This window comes from Phodopus roborovskii, unplaced genomic scaffold (assembly GCF_943737965.1).
Source record: "Phodopus roborovskii unplaced genomic scaffold, PHOROB, whole genome shotgun sequence".
Taxonomy (NCBI): Eukaryota; Metazoa; Chordata; class Mammalia; order Rodentia; family Cricetidae; genus Phodopus; species Phodopus roborovskii.
This window is the reverse complement of record NW_026125052.1, coordinates 8,233,711-8,252,227: the sequence shown is the minus strand read 5'-3', so window position 1 is coordinate 8,252,227 and position 18,517 is coordinate 8,233,711. Positions and strand designations below refer to the sequence as shown.

At 36.4% G+C, this 18,517-nt stretch overlaps 1 non-coding gene across 1 annotated transcript; it reads left to right on the top strand.

Annotated features, from left to right (window-relative positions):
- Positions 1-475: 475 nt before the first annotated feature.
- On the top strand, positions 476-547 carry Trnae-cuc (transfer RNA glutamic acid (anticodon CUC)). Its single transcript has one exon. It is a non-coding gene; the product is annotated as a tRNA-Glu (tRNA).
- The last annotated feature ends 17,970 nt before the right edge of the window (positions 548-18,517 follow it).

Genomic DNA, 18,517 nt, shown 5'->3' with positions numbered 1-18,517 from the left:
TGAGTTTTGGGTGACACCTTCCTTCATTGTATAAATGGAATGGAGGTGAGAGGAGCAGAGCAAGGCTGTGACACTTTCTCCCAGGAAACCTTTGTTAGTGAAAGGGAGTTGCTACACATTGGGGGACTGTTACGAGTAAGGCTTTCCCTGTCGGCCTGGACCCCCAACAGCACCAGCCCCAATTAGTACACTGAGATTCTGTATTTGATATAATACTGTTGGCCCGTTACTTGTTTCTTATCAGCTAGTTCTGTCGTAAGTGTTAATCCATTTCTATTCATCTAAGTACTTTCACATGGTCTCATCTTACTGGAGAGTGGGCCCAAACCTCTGTTCTCGCCAGTCTCTACATTCTGACTCCTCCTTACTACTTCCTCTTTCTTCCTTGTCTCCTAGTCCCTCCTATCTTCCTTTCCTATTGGTCAACAGTGCTTTATTCATTAACCAATAAGAGAAACATATACAGAATGGCATCTCCCTGGTGGTCTAGTGGTTAGGATTCGGTGCTCTCACCGCCGCAGCCCGGGTTCAATTCCCGGTCAGGGAAAATCTAATCCCACTTCTAACACCAGATAACCTGGTTAAATAAGGATCGGGATAAACAAATAGGCTGAATAGATGTTTATTCAGGGAGAAATAACTTACAACCTAGACAGATGAACACCAGGAAATTCAACCCGATCCTCTCCTGTCTGAGTCACGCCAGCAAGAGAGCTTTTCCTGGCTCTTCCTCTGACCTCCTTCCACAGGTCACTCCGCCCATGGCTCCACCCACCAATGGGCGTGGTCAGTGCCATAGAAGGACTATCTCACTACAATATTTTCCTCTTGCTCATCTTCTTCATCCTCATCTTCCTCTTCTTTCTTTTTCTTGATGTTTTCAGCCTTGGCCACCTCCGTTTTTGCTGCTTCAGGCTTTGCTCTAGCTCTATTTCCTTTGCATACTTCTCCTTCAGCTTGGCAGTCTTCTTTTCCTAGGTCTGCTTGTCATCTGCAGCAGTGTTGTTCCATGTCTCTTCCAGTTTCTTTGCTGCATCAGCAACAGATAAGTCAGGGTGTTCTTTGTTTTGGCATGATACTCAGAACAGAACAAGAAGGCGGCCAAGGGAGGCCACTTGGGTGCATTGAGGTCCTTGAACTTCTTTTTGGACTCCCCTTCGGGTGTGTGTGTGTAGGTTTTCATTTCTCTTTCATAACAAACTTTGCCAGCCTTTGCCATGTCTTCAGATTTATTCTTTTCTTTAACAGACACAGCCTTCCACCCCTTTCTGAGCACTTGTTTCAAGAGCTCTGAGAGTTGACAAAAGCATCCGGGTGCTGCTTCTTGTGTATCTAATGGCAAGTTACACAAAGGACATATGAAGACACTTTGCTGCTTGGCTTTTTAGGATCTCCTTTGGCCATGTTGAGCTGATTTTCTTCCACAAGGCAGAGTTGCCTACTGCTGATCTGGCTCTCACTTGGGCCAGTACTCTCTCTGTGGAGCTCAATGTACTGCAATGGTTGTCTCCATGCAATTTCATTTTCTAAACTTCTCAGTAACTTACTGTTATTGAATTTTTTTAAATTTTATTTTCCTGTTATTGTTTTCCAGAACTAATGATCTGTTTTCCCTCTTTCCTTTGTATTTTGTTTTCCCTTTTTATTTCACCATTGCCTGTTCTTCCCTCTTGTTTTCATTTTAGGGATTTTGTTTTTTTTTTTTTTTATTTGTTTGTTTTCCCTTATCATATCTCTGTGGATTTTTTTGTGCCTAGTGAATATGGCCAAATACCTTGTGAGTAGGTCATGTGAGCTACATGTCATAGCTTCCCTTAGCATCAGATTATTACTTGTTTTATATAGTATGTTCTGAGTATCAGTTGCAAGTGGATAGGGTATTCTACTTACACATTTCAAAACCAGACTCCTTGTTTTAAGTGATTCTCTTTATTATTATTATTAATTATTATTATTATCATTACTACTGCTATTATTATTTTAAATTCATGCCATTTTGACAAAATTGTGGACATTGAAAGTGGAAGAACTTTGAGGTGATAGTTCCCTGTATAGTATACATAAAATGTTTCAGTGTGACTATTCTTTTCTCTTTCTTCCAAAGTCAGTGTACTGAAAGTGAAAAAGGCATCATGACAAGTTGCATTTGATTATTCATCATGCATAGTCAGTAGATGGCCCTTCTCATTCCAAACATTGTGCTTACAACTCAGTGATGATATCTGCAGGTTTTAAATTTTATATTTCATTTATTTTTGTAATTTTAAAAATATTCTATCAGAAACATATATACTTATGAAGTATATATATGTATATATATAATATGTACATTATATATATACACACACACACATATATATATATATATATATAGCTGAGCAAATTGATATACTACTGTGTTTTTTTATTCCTCACCAGAATAAAAAGACTTTTTTATTTTTTTTTTTGTAATATCCTACATTTTACAAATATCCCAGCATAGACTACAGCCCTCTACATGATGATTATTTAATAAATTAGCTGCTGTGCTAATTTATTTTTTTCTTGAAAGAAAGAATCACTGAGAATTTGAGTCAAAGTCCTAGGAACATTTTTTAATCATGTAATACCTTTAATTGACTTCAAATGCCTTGAGCTGAGGAAAACATCATATCTAAATGGCTTTAGAACTGGGAAATTTCTTGATGGGTGAATTGACTTTTGCTCAAGATTGATGAGCTGGGTTTGGATCCCTTGAAACTCTGTGAAGTCAGAACAAAGCAGTGCAGACATCTATAATCTGGTGCTCTTACAGAAACACTAGAAACAGAGACAGGAGAATGCTCAGACTTCAGACACTCAAAAGCCAACTAGACATGCTTTCACATCATTCAAAAAGTAGAGGCCTGTCTCAAGCATGTTGGAAGGAAGCTGACGATCAGCATTCAGCATTTCTCTAACTTCCATAGGGGCACCAAACCATATGGGATATAACGCCTCCACACACACATAGCACACATGCCTAAATAAATGCAAGTAGATGTCAGTAATGAAAAGAATGCTGGTATAAATTTCATCTGACTGAAGTATACTAAGCCAACTTTGAAAAGAAGAGATATTAAAAACCCATTTTAGAAGTTCATACAGCTGTTCAGTAAGGGTCCTTTGGCCAGATCGCCTCTTCGTTACCTGTCTGCACTCAGTGGCATTTGAAACATTAACCTTCAGACTGCAGTTTCTTTCCTTCACTTTCTCCTTTCCTGGCTAGAATTAATTTTAATCAGATGGTAATTAAAATAGGCACTGCATAACCAACTCACATTTCTGTAGGTAATTAAAGCTTCTAGAGTCATGCATTTTCCCCTCCCAGCTCTGTTAGAAGCAGTGGCACATAATTTGTATTTTTCCTCGAAGCACAATTCTTGTAGTAATGGCTCCAGTTCTAATAAATCTCTTGCAAATAACTTGTCTGAGATTTGGCTCTAAGACAGCAGAATTATAAACTGTTCATTTGTTCCTCTTTCCCTTAAAAATGCATAATTCCCAGTTGTACACTATCGATTCTAAAAATTGTTTTATTATGAAATAGCAGGAAGCTATGTCTCAGTAGTCAGGTTACTGGCTAAACCCTAGATCTAAGACCAGCATTTTATTATTTCCATTCATATTTCTTTCTCTTTCATATACTGAGAATGATACATAGGATTTTTAAAAAGGCCCAGGTCGTAAAAAACAATAACCTTAAGAAATTTGACTATGTAGAACAGATTCTCATTCCTTACTGTGTATATTACCAGCCTGTAGACAGAGGCCACCCACTGGCCCACATTGGAGTGTTCAGTATATACAATCATGAAAACTCCTCCAAATAAGACTAAGTCATGGAAGACTCTTGAGTAATCACTATGTGCATGCATTAAATCTCATATCGCTGTCAATACATGGAGCCATTATACATAAAAGTTTCAAAAATAAGTTTCCCTTCAATCAGGGTGTTGTACATGCCACAGCTGCTGATGTGTCAGTTTGTTTCCAAGCTGGAACTATTTGAATGTCACTGGTAGCCCCAAGCTTTGAGCATCAAATGACTTGCCAATGATATGTCCAGATAACAGCAGTCTACCAGGATCTCCCTTTTTGGGAAGGAGTTGCCTGTCAGCCATTGCTGGAGCCTCTGCTGAGCAGCTCTCTCTGCATCTGGTGGTTATGAAATCTCATTTCATTACACTACTAATTTACAGGGAATGAAATTATAAACAAGGTGATTATGGAGCGTAATTTATGGTCCATGTAATTATATAGCTGTCAAAGTAGTGCTGGCAGCTGAATTGTGCAGGAGAGGGTTGCACTTTTGCCTGGTCCACTGAGTTTGTTAATTGTCCACAGCTGAAAATATTCTTTTGGTCTGCAAGATCAGCAACCTTCAGTTCTGGAGAGCACCGCTAAAGCTGGTTATAATTACCTGCCTGAATAGAAATGTTGCCTATTGTCTATGAACATCTTCAGGTGATAGAAATTTATTTCTCAAGCCTTTTGCTCAATGGAGAAGAACATTTTTACCATCGTGTGCAAAGAACAGGGAACCTTAAGGAAATAAATCAAACAACAAAATATAAAGCCACAAATATTTTTGTCCCGGTATCTAAGTAACTCATTCTATACCCTCATACTGAGATGGACCTAATAACAGTAATAGTGGTAGAAAGATTGCTTAGTAGTTCTCCAATTGAATCTTTATATTTTCCATTTCTGTGAAAGAGAAGCATGTGCGTTTCTACAGGCACAACACCTATTATAGCTTAGGACAGAAACCACGCCTGCACATAAGCAACACCATGTGAAGCACACCCAGCTTCCTCACTACTTTAGCTTGTTGCCAAAAGGGACATGATGGAAAACAGAGCAGAGAGGGCTACTAAGCCAAGGGTTTGTTTACATAGCAATAATCCAAATGGTTTCTCCTGCACAAATACTAATTTGCTTCGTTCTTCACATGTTGTAGATATTACCTGGCCAGTATAGGTATTGTATCTGAGGAATTTATTCTGTAGATGGTCATAATTTTGAGGAGGCATCAAAACTGAGTGTGTAAAATATTATACAAATACATTACTTCTATAACTTTGCCAACTTCAACTTCTGCTATTACCGGTGATCATAAGTGGATAGTGCTATTTTCTCATCAAGAAACATTTATTTATTTATTTATTTATTTATTTATTTATTTATTTATTTATTTGCTGTGTACATGTATGGGATATACCTATGATGACTGATGTGTGGAGCTCAGAAGACAGCTTGTAGAACTATTTCTCTCCTTCTACCAATGGAATTCCAGAGATGGAATTCAGGTGGTTATCCTTAGCAGAAGATCTCCTTACCCACTGAGCCATTTCATTGGCTCCAGATTCACTATTCTCCTGCTTCAATTTCTGATCTTGTCCATGTATGCTTCTTTATAATCACTCCTTTTGAACAATAATAAACACTGTACCACATTTAACATTGTCCACTCACTCAGAGAGCACAGGTCCTGCCTCTTGTACTTAACCTGTCTGATAAAATTTTAAGTCAAAACAGGAGATGTAATAATTTGTTTTATGCAGTAGGTCTTAAATTGGGTATGTTTTTACCCTTTTTTTCTCGTAGAGCATACTTGATATTTGCTATCATTGCATATAGTATTGTATCAAGCCTAAACCTTCTTCTTTAGACTGAAAGGGGAATTGTAGCTATATATTTGCCTGTGAACCTGTAACAGTGGCCATGCCTTTTGGGCATGGTTAAAGGTGTGGGTGTGATCTATTAAAGGGACAGGATTTGAGGTCGGGGCCCCTTCATCGTGGAGAGCATCTGGGAGGCAATGCATGCATCCTTGGAGTAGGAACACTGCAACAGCCACTTACGTTTCCTGTGTAAGTTCTTTCCCTAATAAAATTCCACTTATCATTTATACTGGGTCTGGTAAATCCATAATTTACACACCATCAATACTCTGTGTCTATAATCCTTGCATTTAGGAGGCTAAAGCCGGATGTTTGCTATGAGTTTGAGACAAGTCTAAAGTACATGCTGAGTTCCAGATCATCTGGGAAATAGAATCAATCTAAAAAGAACAAAATGATAATTAATAATAATAATAGAAAGTAATAATAATAAAAGGTTCAACTTTGTGCCATATCTGTTTCTGTGTCCTCGTAGCCTATAAGATAATGTAACTGTAAAATATCATGAAATGATAACATTTTTTGGGAAGAGGCTTAAGCTAGCCTTGATATAGAAAAATCTATTGTTTTGAACTTAACATGATCATGAATTCCTGATAAACAACAAACATGAAAGTCATAATGGCTCTGTGGATTCAACTTAAGGAAATAACTAGAAATTTATAATCAAAAGGACAGTCATAGTAAGTCTTGCTATCAGTAATAAATTAGTTTTAAAAAGTACCAACTAACTCTTCACCCAACTAACTCTCCCTTCATTGAAGATAGTTTTAGTAGTTTATGATATAAAATTAAGATATAAGTTGAAATAAAAAGAGCCAAATAGGGGCTGGAGGGATTGTTTAGTGCTTGAGAGCCCTTGTTTTTCTTCCAGAGAACCTGAGTTAATTTACTAGCACCCACTTTACGCATCTCAGAATTGACTATAACTCTAGCTCCAGAGAGATCACATTTACATAGATGTATACCGAATTTCATATGTAGTTAAAAATATAGATTGATCAGTGGAAGAGAACTGAACACCTAGATATGAATTCACACTCCTATGAACACCTGGTTTTTAATAAAGAAGCCAGAAATATATAATGTAAAAAAACAAAATATCTTTAACAAATGATGCTGATCTAACTAAATTTCAACACATATAATAATACATGTAGATCCCTATCTATCACTCTGTACAAAATTCAAGTCAAAATTCATCGAAACCTCAACATAAAACCATATGCACTAAACATGATAGGAGAGAAAATGGGGAATAGCCTTGAATGCATGGGCACAAGAGACAAGTTCCTGTACAGAACATCAATAACACAGGCACTAAGGTCAACAATTACTACAAGGTACTTCATGAAACTGAGAAGCTTCTGTAAGGCAAAGGATACAGTCAGTAGGACAAAACAGCAGCCTACAGAATGGTAAAAGATTTTCACAAATCCCACAATTATCAGAAGGCTAATTTACAATACATATAAAGAAATCAAGGAACTAGACATCAAAAGACCAAATAATACAATAAAAAAAATGGAGTACACATCTAAACAGAGAATACGTATCAGCACCCTTAGCCATCAGGAAAATGGAAATAAAAACAACTCTGAGATTCAATCTTACAACTGTCAGAATGGCTAAGATTAAACACACACAAACACACACACACACACACACACACACACACACACACACACACACACACACACGGGACAGTTCATGCTAGAGAGGATATGTGGCAAAAGGAACCCTCCTCCATTGCTTGTGGGAGTACAAATCTGTACAGCCACTTTGGAGATCAATCTGACACTATCTCAGAAAATAGGGAATTGATCTACCTTAAGACCCAGCTAAACTATTCCATCATACCACAAAGACACTTGCACAACTATGTTCATAGTAGCTTTATTTTAATAGTCAGAAACTGAAAACAACTTTGATGCCACATCATCTGGAAAAAAGTCAATGAAATGATTCCTAACGTAATGATGCTCTGCTATACATAGATCCTACCATAGTCATCATCAAAGAAACTTTTCTACATTTCTTCTCTCTGCTCAAACTGTTATTCCCTGTTAGCATCTTTCTTTTCCATTTAGAATACCAGGGATACAGTTTAAGAACAAACCACACACCTGTCCTCACTTATTTTTATTTGGTTTCTGTTTTCTCCAGCATTTTCTACTATATGTAATTCTATTGCAATGTGCATAGTGATCATCTTTGTTTTCATATCTGATGTACTATTAAATTATCCATTAATATTTATTAGTGGATTTTCTTTAATATGTTGCATTTGAACACATGTCATTCAACTTACATTTATATTGTTGTTTTACCTATTTCAGTTCATTCTGATTCAATTTCAAACTTTCAGTGAGTGTCAAAAGTGTTCAGATCAATCAATTTCTCGTGTGTTAGAAGAAATGTTTGCCATCCTGACACTCCAAGATCACCAAATACTCAAGGATATGCTTCTACAGTTAAGTGTACAACCCTGAATGACCAAAATGTAGGCATAAAACTTGGGAAATATGTATATTTCCAACATTATGGTATAATTTACAGTTACTCAAATAATCTATTTTATTTTAAAAAGTGTTCCTGTGCTGCAATTATGGTTTACATTTTGTTTTCATTTTTACTTGGATGTTCAGTTTGAATTAATATATATTTTCTTCCTTACTTATAGAATCTTCTTTCATCTTAAAGTCTATCCTCAATCAGAATATGTGCTCATTAAATTTATGTCATGTGATTGACAACTACATCCCTAGATGGGCATATAAGTCTTTATTATTTGAATTTCTCAGCTAGTGCACCATGATGATCTGTCACCAGACTAATTTTTATTTTTAACAAGTGGTTAATATGGTATCCCTTGTTTGATCCAGAATAAAGATAGTATTTTTCCCATTTTAGTATTTCTACTCTACTCTTATTCTAAAATAGTTCTAGATTGTGATTTTTCCCACTCTGCTGTTCCTTTCACATTATTACCTGGGAAATAAAATTTACTCTTTCCGTAAGAATGCATTCATTTTTTTTTTCAGTGTGAATGCCTTGATTTCTGTTTTATCAAGTGATTTACAATCTAATACTGTAATTATTTATGTTAAGCTTTGACATTTCATATATTTGCTGAATAAAGACTTATAACATGGACATCAGAGGTTGTTGTCTGGTTGTCTACACTTTCCATCTGGGTCTTCATTACTTACTTATTTTTGACAGAGTCTATCACTGGACCTGAAGTTCACCATTTAGTTTAGACTTTCTGGTAAGAAACTCCTGAGATTCATCTAGGTCACTTAACACTATGACTGCAGGAACATGCCATGGTACCAAATATTCATTTACTAGGGATCTGAACCTTCATCTCTGTGCTTGCACTTCATCCACTGAGCCATCTTCCCAGCCCCAAGGATGAAATTTGTAAGTATCAAAAACCATACGAACTTTAACTTTATCCTTTTTATTCACTTTTCAGTAAGTTTATTCACTTTATATACAGCAAAGTGTCATCTTCTCTCCCTTCAGAAGCATCCTTTCTGCACTTTTTCATAAATGGGTTGAGATGTTCTGTGTTTTTGATAGTTTCAAGTTTTTGTATATCCAATAGCTTTCCCAGCATTCTGTTTTATCTCTGTAGTTCCCAAACTATGGGGTAGACTGAATAAGGAATTTTTCCTCTATGAAACTTTTCTTGTTACAAAGAGAAAACACACTCAGTTGTGATTCATTCCTTATGCTTAAGGGAAAAATAATTAGAAAGCATAAGTGGTTGAAGTCCCAGCACCAGATTTTCCATTTGCAAATACACTTCTCTTCTTCATGCTGTTCTTATTACTTTCTATCTTTCTAAGGAACCTTGTGATAAAGTTAACTTTAATTTTCAAATCAAGGCACAAGATACAAATGTGCATTTGTAGTAGGGATATAAGCTTCCTTGTTCAATAACACTTTGTATTTGGGCTAAAATTTGACTTGGCAGGAAATAGTCACTGCCCAGCTTAAACTCTATAGTATGGCTATTTTTTCTATGTTTTCATCATTATCCTTTTTAGATTGCCTCACTTTATGCAGATGACTTTGGGATTTTAATCTTTACTTCAATAGCTTAGCTTCTGGTTCATCTCTCCCTAGTATGGTTGTTATAAACCTTTTGATTTCATTCTTTAGCATTTCTAAGAAGTATGAGGGGGTGGTGAAGAAATTCTTTTTAACCAAGGCTGTTGATCTGAATATGCAAAACATTCTAATTGGGCAGTTATTGCCACCTGCTCTTAAAAATATTATGTCCCAGATGCTAAGAGAATAGTATTCAAAATAGACATGATTTTCATAGCTACTTAACTGTTGTATTCAGCCAGCACAGTATCCAAGAGATCTGTGATACCAGATTTGGGGCAAAGCAGGTCCGCAAAGGAAGAAAATTACTCACCAGGATCCCTGAAAATAGAGCACTGGCTTTGCAAATGTCTGTCTGATATATGTGGATATTTGGCATTTCCTTTTACTTCTGGATAATTGGCAGCTATCTCTCTATGTGTCAGATGTCCTGTGAAGGAATCAAGCATTTGCTAATCTGTTTAAAAGAAATGCATGATTACTCAAATTATATATTTTTTTTCCAAAAATGCTTTCTTAGCTTAGTGTTTATCTCATTAACACTATGTTGAATTATTTCCATCTGGCAAGCTGCAGAAATCGCCTAGGATTATGGAGAGCAAGCCAAAAAAAAAGAACATGATAAGTTATTTATTAGTTCTGGCCCTCCAAATCCCTTTCCCTATTGGGGTTTGGGGAGAAAGTTACTAGTTACTCATCACTTACTTGTAATCCTTTTACTTAAAAGGAAAACAAAAGCTGATATTTCTGCACAGAAAAGATATGCTAATATGCATTTAAATAAACTGGAGTTTCCATCCTCAAACCTGACCCCTGGAGCTGATAATGATAAGTGAAAATATCTATTAAAAAGTTATCACTTAAAGATAAATTGATCTTTCAAATAGCATTATCAAATGTAGTGCCTCAATAACCCAGTGAAAAGTTTAGAACACCTTTATCACCAAACCAGAACCATCTCTGACAGATATAGAAAGGAAGCGAGGAAATACAGCAAAAAGGGAAGAGGAGCATCATCACTAAAGTCAAAAAAAAAAAAAAAATGTGGCCTGGCTTACAAGTCTGTTCAATGGTGACATTCTCTGGGGGCAGTTGTAAGATATGCGTGAAAATGTGAAGGATCCAGAGTGTAACAAAAGTGCTGGTGAAAGACCCTCTAGTACTTTACTGTGATGCTGCCAAAGAATAGAAAGAACCATAGCTAGGAAATGCATAAAATCTTAATGTACAAATATCAGCTAACACATAGTGTTGTTTACATAGAGTGAACAAGCAAGGAGCCTCTCTACTTTCTCTATCAGAAAGGGAAGTTTGGGAGTGCTGGTGTGTTATGGGATTGGTGTGCAAGGAAATCTGATGGAAAAGTTTGAAATGAAAATGAATGTTACCATTATATAAGTAAATAACACTTTTTTTTAGTCAATAGACATCATTGAGTTTTTTATTATATCCACTTGGAGAAAAGAGTTGCTACTAAAAATGAGTGTTATCCATATAGTGTAAAGAGATTAGAGTGGTTGGGTAATTAATATTTCATTATAGATTTCTGACTTTGGCCCTACTTATACATTCATTCCATTATTGTTTCAGGAGTAAGAATCTGTAGTTTTGAAATTTGACTGAAGACAATTGTAGTATTTTACTGGTTCTCATATTAATTAAACATGTTCATTTATATTTCTATGAAGGTCTTACGTTTATTCAAGTAACAAAAGAGTCTGCTTTCAGATGCCCCCTCTCTTCTACAGAGACTGTGGCAGAGGGCTCTTTTTAGAAAACCATGTAGCTTTGTGGAAACATGAAGAAGTTCTGCTAGGCAAATCTTCAGATGTATCAAATTAATGAAGCCAGTGTCTAAGGCTTTTGTTGAGTAATTGATTAGGCAGACAGTGAACTAGATTGTCTGTTCAGAATGGGTGGATTACAAAAATATATGGTATGGGAAACACATCAGAAGTTTAGAAATATTGAAAAGTGGGGTTTTAAAAAAGGAAACTTAAAACTATTTCTTCCATCGTCATTACTGTCATTTCCTAAAGAATAGTAAATGATAATCAATTATTTTTTAAATTATTTATCTCTGCATTTCTGCACAAAATAAAGCTTGAAAATCTAATTTCATATTATGTGTTCTATTCCTGTCAGTGGATTCACTACTTTTGATAAATCTAAAATTAAGTATCTTCTCCGTGGGTCACTATAGATCATACTTGACTAAGGCATTTTTGTTTTAGACATGCATTATGTCCTGCATGAATAAAACTTAACAGGCTGTACTTCTTATAAAAATATAACCAACACAACACAGATATACCTTACACAAAATTTGGGGGAATCTTTTAAAGAAGGAAGTAAACAAATAATGTATTTCCACATTACAGTATTAATTCAGTATATCTGTACTTTTAGCTGCCACCTCTACTGATAGAATTTGGCAATGCCAATTACTGCATTTCATTGTGTTTTTTCACAGTGTCAGTTCATATCCCGTTTCACTTTGCTCCATCCCATCATATGGCTAATAGGCTGCCTTCAGACTTATGAATATGAATAAGCCATGCCATATCTAGTAAAGTTTTTAGTAAGATGAATAACTTACTTGCATCAGCATTTTCTCATCTTTTCTCATTAACAACGAAGACATCCCCTCCTCATTGCTGTGAACACACACAATGCCACTCCTCTTTGCATACCTCTACAGGTGACACTCATTTTAACACATCTCTTTTCTTTCTTTTCAGCATCTGAAATTCTCAGTAGGCTTCAAAATCTGGCATTTGGCATTTCTTCAGTAATATAGCTTTTCAAAATGCACAAGCTTGTAATGATGTACAGTGGGGTATTCTGATTTAATGTTATAGAGTTTCTCTGGTCCCACATTCTACAAGACATCTTAAGAATGTAGGATGTGTATTTTGTTGTATCGATGTCTCAGGAAATAAGTCAATGTGATATAATGACACGTTAAAAATAACCATACAATGGAGAATGAGAATCATCAAACCTGCATAGCCAAGACTTTTCATTTCATGTACCAAATTTCAACAAGAAATGTGAACTGTCAAACATATTTTGTCCAGCATTCCCTCAGTTACATCAAGCTGCCCCATAACTTTGCTAAATACTCAAAAGGATAAAGAAGGATACAATGCAAGTGATATCAAAAGCACAATAGATTCATCTTGCTATTCATTGTTCTTCCCAATATCTTTATAGTTCTCATCTACTGTTATGGAACACATTACCCCGAATAAGAGTAAATGTAAGTAACAGCTTCCGTGAGTCAGGCACTGGGGATTGACTTTGGTTGGGTTGATTGACTTTAATTCAAAGTCTCTCAGGAGGTCTTGCCTGTAGCGGTACAACTGGTGAGAAAAAAACTTGCTAACTGGACTGATGGTTGTGGACAGAGATACTTGTTTCTTCCCTATGAACTCTCAAAGAAGCTTGCTTTTCCCAAATTGAGAGGACCAGGTAAAAAATCCAGGTTGGAAGTCATTGATATCTTACAAGCTCATATTGAAAGTGATTTCATACCAATCCTGCTCTAGATTCTTTATTTAAAGCTAATCAACAAGTCTAGCCCATGCTGGAGTGGATATTATCACATAAGAACAGAAATATCATGCAGAAAGATCTTTAGATGCTACCTGATGATATGTTTAATATATTCTATTCATAGAGTGGAATTAGAGTGAGGCTATGGAACCTAGAGGAGAACCTACTAATGTTGCCCCTAAACTTTTATGATTTTAACCTGCATTCTAAATACATATCCTTCTACCCAGAGATAAGTGTAGCTCTTGTCCTTCATCAAAAAATCTTGTTACAGTAGATGTAGATTTTTTTACAGCAAGCCTCAATTGTTCAAACTGAAGAGCATGGACCACAGGGTGCCCAGCTCCAACTGATAAATCTATGTCTTTTATATCTATAGCTTTGGTAACATCCAAAGAAAGTACAGAAATAATGTAAAAAAAATAGAGAACTAGGACTCTACAGTAAGAGTGTGCCTTCTATATATGTCAGGGAAGCCTCAACTGTGTGTCTTCAGCAATATGATTGCCTAAACAAGACCTAAACAGCATGTGAACATGGGGTGTGGAACTTTCACAAGGTCCCATCAATAAATGAAAAATTAGAAGTAATTAATGACTGGTGAGGGAGGGAGAAAGGCAGGGAGGGAGGGAGAATGTGTTTTCACAAAGGCTGAACCCTCCTAAGTGGTTATCCAGTAATCCAGTACCAAGTGACTACCCTTACATACACACACACACACACACACACACACACACACACACACACACACACACACGGGAGAGAGAGAGAGAGAGAAAGTTGGTATGTTTCATTTACATATTTATATGTATGTATCCATGTAACTAATACTTAAAGCATATGAAAGAAGAAAGATGAGAAAACAATAGAGTTGGGGATAGAGGATGGGAAACAGCAGAGACATGGCAGGATATGATAGCAGGGTTTTAAAGACGAATGAAATGTCACATTGAGACAGATCTGTATGTACATTAATAAGTGCTAATAAATATGAGAATGAAGACCCATCAGCCAGAACAGTTAATTCTAAGCAAATACCATTGTTTCATTCTAAATTTTAAATTTTTAAGTTTATTTTGGAGTTAAGCAAGCCATTTCATTAATAAGGTAGTAAGCCATCAACTATACATGTTTATCCTCTTGAGATTAGGTTGGACAAGTTATGATGACTAATGCTGAAACAATGTACTGTGTCTACAAGAGAAAACAATGTTTTCTCTAAGTTCAACCATGTTTATTTTACTAAAACATGGCACTTAAATTACATGAGACAAATCACCAGTGTGTTATTTTTCAATGAATTGCTTTTGAGGGCTGATATATTCATGTTAATGGTTAATCTGAACACAAAAAAAGTGGTTAAACCCTTTGTTGTATTTATGAGAAGGCAAGGATATGCAAGTGAAGTGAGGCAATGTATGATACAGTGTAGGTGTCTCTCAGAAAAATAAAGTGCATTGTGTAACATTTTTCTAGCCTGCAAAAGAACTGGAATGCACCTAAATATTATTGTAAAAATTACCCCACCTCCCATTGTTAAGAGTATGTATTTGGAAGCCAACATGTTATGATTTAAAAGGGAGTTTTATTTCACAATAGCTCACAGCTCCATGGCTTTGGTCTAGTGGCTTTATTGATTTGTTTTTCAACTTCTAAAAGTGTAAAAGTGGTATAAAATCATGCCTGTTTTACAGACCATTGTGTAAGGAATATAAATAAAATAATTGAAGTCATACCCAGGGTACAAGTACTTATATGTATAACATATATTGTTTTAAAACTTGGTCTAAACTGTTTTAAAAAATCAAGAATTAAAATAAAAATTATCTTACTATGTATGGGTGACACACCATTTACTGTGTAACATAATTTTAATTGATTTTTTTTCTGCAGAATAAATAGAAGGTGTAATTAACAGTAAATATGAAGCATAAGCTGGGAGAATGACTCTGTGATTGCCTAGTATTATTGGGATCTTGAATTCAACTTCAATACTGCAAATAACTAAGGTGTAAAACAAAACATCAAATAATACAAAGTATTAGAGCTTTTTCTACATGTATACTGATGTATTTACATATGACAATAATGAGAATTTAAATTTGATTATTTTCCCATGGATTGTGCTATTATTTTGCATGCCTTAATCTAATAAGAACTTTAATATATATCATTACATATAACTATTGTCCCACCTTGTACATCTTTATGCTTTAGATTTCACACCTTTTATTGTGAGGCACAGAATTGAATGAAGAGAACATAAACAAAAGGAGAATTCATGTGAAATATCTAAAAACTTAATACTATAAATACCAAATAGAACGAACTCAGAACCTTAAAGTTAATTACATAAATTATCTGTACCTACAAACACATTTCTGAATTATCTATACTAAAGAATGCTAAAAAATTGGTCAAAGCAAGTGGCATAGTTTGTAAAATGAACAATAAAAACCCAGAGATAGATACTGGAGTTCAAGCTGATGGTCAGATAAACAAAGCAGCTAGCTACTTGCTCTTATTTCTACATCAGACTGAAAGGATGATTCTGGTCTAGAAATACTCAGAGCTCAATGCTCTTTCCAGGAATCTGAAACTAAATCTCCTTATGAGACCTTTTGCTTCTTCCCTTTTATGCCTCCCTAGTGCTGGAGTTAAAGGCCTGTGATCCCAAGTGCTGAGATAACCTTTGTGTGAGCTGTTCCTCTTTAGTTCTGAATCGATTTCATGTAACTCAGTTGAGGCCTTGAATTAACAGAAGTCCATCTGCTGTCTTCTGATAATTGGGGTTAAAGCTGTGTGCCACCACTGCCTAGCTCTATGACAGCTAGTATGGCTGCTGGGATTAAAGGTGTGTATCACCACTGCCTGACATCTGTGGCTTGTGGCTAGCTTTGCATTTGGAACTCTCAGGCAAGCTTTAATAAATCATAAATAACACCACCACAGAGTTTCAAACAAAAAGACCAAGAATCCCCTGCAATTAGCACAAAATCCTTCAGAAATGAAGTCACTATACAGAGATAGGCAATAGTAGCTATAAACAATGGGGAGGATAAGGCAGGAGGGTGCTAAAAGGAAGGTAATAATTTAAGCTTGGTAGTTGCCTCAGCTTAGCAAATGCAAAAAGTATTTCATAAAGTCGATTAAATTCACAGTGTATGTCATATGCAATTTGTTAATGGCTGTCATTAGTTCTTAATTTGAGAATGTTTGCCTCTGTTTAGAAATGAGGCTATTTATACATTGCATAATTTATTACAGACTCAGTCATTTCATGTAATTCTTTGTTAAAATATTTCACATGTCTTAAAAAATAGATGCATGGTTGCTGTGGGACTAATATGTTAGTCACTACACTGTTAAATATGAACCCCGAAAGGCAGAGGCATCACACAGAACATGAGCTAGAATCCTTCATAGGAAGAAGATGCTTTGTCATATTTATTGATTTACTTGGTGGGACTTTGCAAACTCACCCATGTGGAAGGGCTCTACACTCTTGCCTTAAAAAGAGACACATCAATAGAGGGAGCCATTATATGTTTAAAGAGAAATCTGGTACTAGGGAATTGTACAGAGATCCACAAAGATGACTCCAACTAGGAATCTAAGCAATAGAGGAGAGGCTACCTTAAATTCCCCTATAATAAAAATGATGACTACTTTAAATGCCATCCTAGAGCTTTCCATTCAGTAGCTGATGGAAGCAGAAGCAGAGACCCACAGCTAAGCACTGAGCCAAACCCCTGGAATCCAGTTTCAGAGGGGGAGGAGTGAGGAACAAAGGAGTCACGATCACACTGGGAAAACCCACAGAAACAGCTGAACTGAGCAAGTGCAAACTCATGGGCCCCAGTCTGACAACTGGGGAACCAATATAGGACCAAAACAGGCCTCTTTAATGTGGGTGTCAGCTAGGAAGACTGGACAGTCTATGGGGCTTCTGGAAGTGGAACCCTAGAGTGTATCCCTAGTTCATGAATGGACTTCGGGAGCCCATTTCCCATGGAGGGCCAGGCCACACCTGTAGGGACATTCCCTTAGACTAGGTGCATGGGTAAGGGACTAGGTCCTACCCCAAAATGTCTTGACAGACTTTGATGATACCTCATGGAAGGCTTCACCTTGTCTGGGGAGTGGTTGAGGGATGGGATAGGGGTGTCGTGGGGGGGGGTGGCATGGGAGGATGGGAGAGAGAAAGAACTGGGATTGATATGTAAAAATAAGATGGTATCTAATTTAAATAAAATTTGTAAAATAAAAAAAAAGATTCCAGTAAGGTCTAGAGATGAGATATGAGAGAGAGAGAGAGAGAGAGAGAGAGAGAGAGAGAGAGAGAGAGAGAGACTAGCATAAATAAAAGTTCTCTCTTCAAACACATGACCACCAGTGTGTTCTAGGCACAGACATTTACATCCTTGCCAGCGACATTTAATTTCCATTTGCTGCTTGGAAGCTGTTATGAAATATCCTCCATAGGCTCACTTTATTGACCACATGATCTCCAGCAAGGTGATATTTTCTGTGGAAGTTTTAGAACTCAAGGAACTGAGATCTAGTTCAAAGATGTGTGTCTCTGAGTGTAAGTATTTTTTGTTTTGTTTGTTTGTTTTTTTTACAGATATCTGCCTCTCCCTTTTCCTTCCTTGTTCTCTGCTGTCTCTCTCCCTCTTCCCCCTCACCTGCTACATGCCCCCACCATCGTGATGTTCTTCCCTATTTTCTGGAGGAAACAACAATGGATAATTCCTTATGAAACCATGAGTCAAAATTAATCTTTACTCATTTAAATGGCTCTGGTCAGACCTTTGGCCAAAGTCGCAGGAAAAAAAAAAATAGCTGATTCCAGTTCTTGGGTCTCATGGGGGTTCCTGAAGCATTTTCTTTCTTTCTTTTACCCTTTACCTCAGTCTCTGTGGTTGAGTAAATCTTACCTTTAGCACAGTCAAGCACTGGTTTCCCAATTTAGCCTTTGCTAACCAAAGTCAAGCTCCACTTGTGGGGGACTTTATGCTGAAGAAGCAAATGGATTTTTAAACAGAGCTGTTAATTTCCCATCCTATTCTTCCTCCTCTCACTATTACACCTGGTGCTGAGATTGGCTTTCTTTCTTAGACCTTACCAGA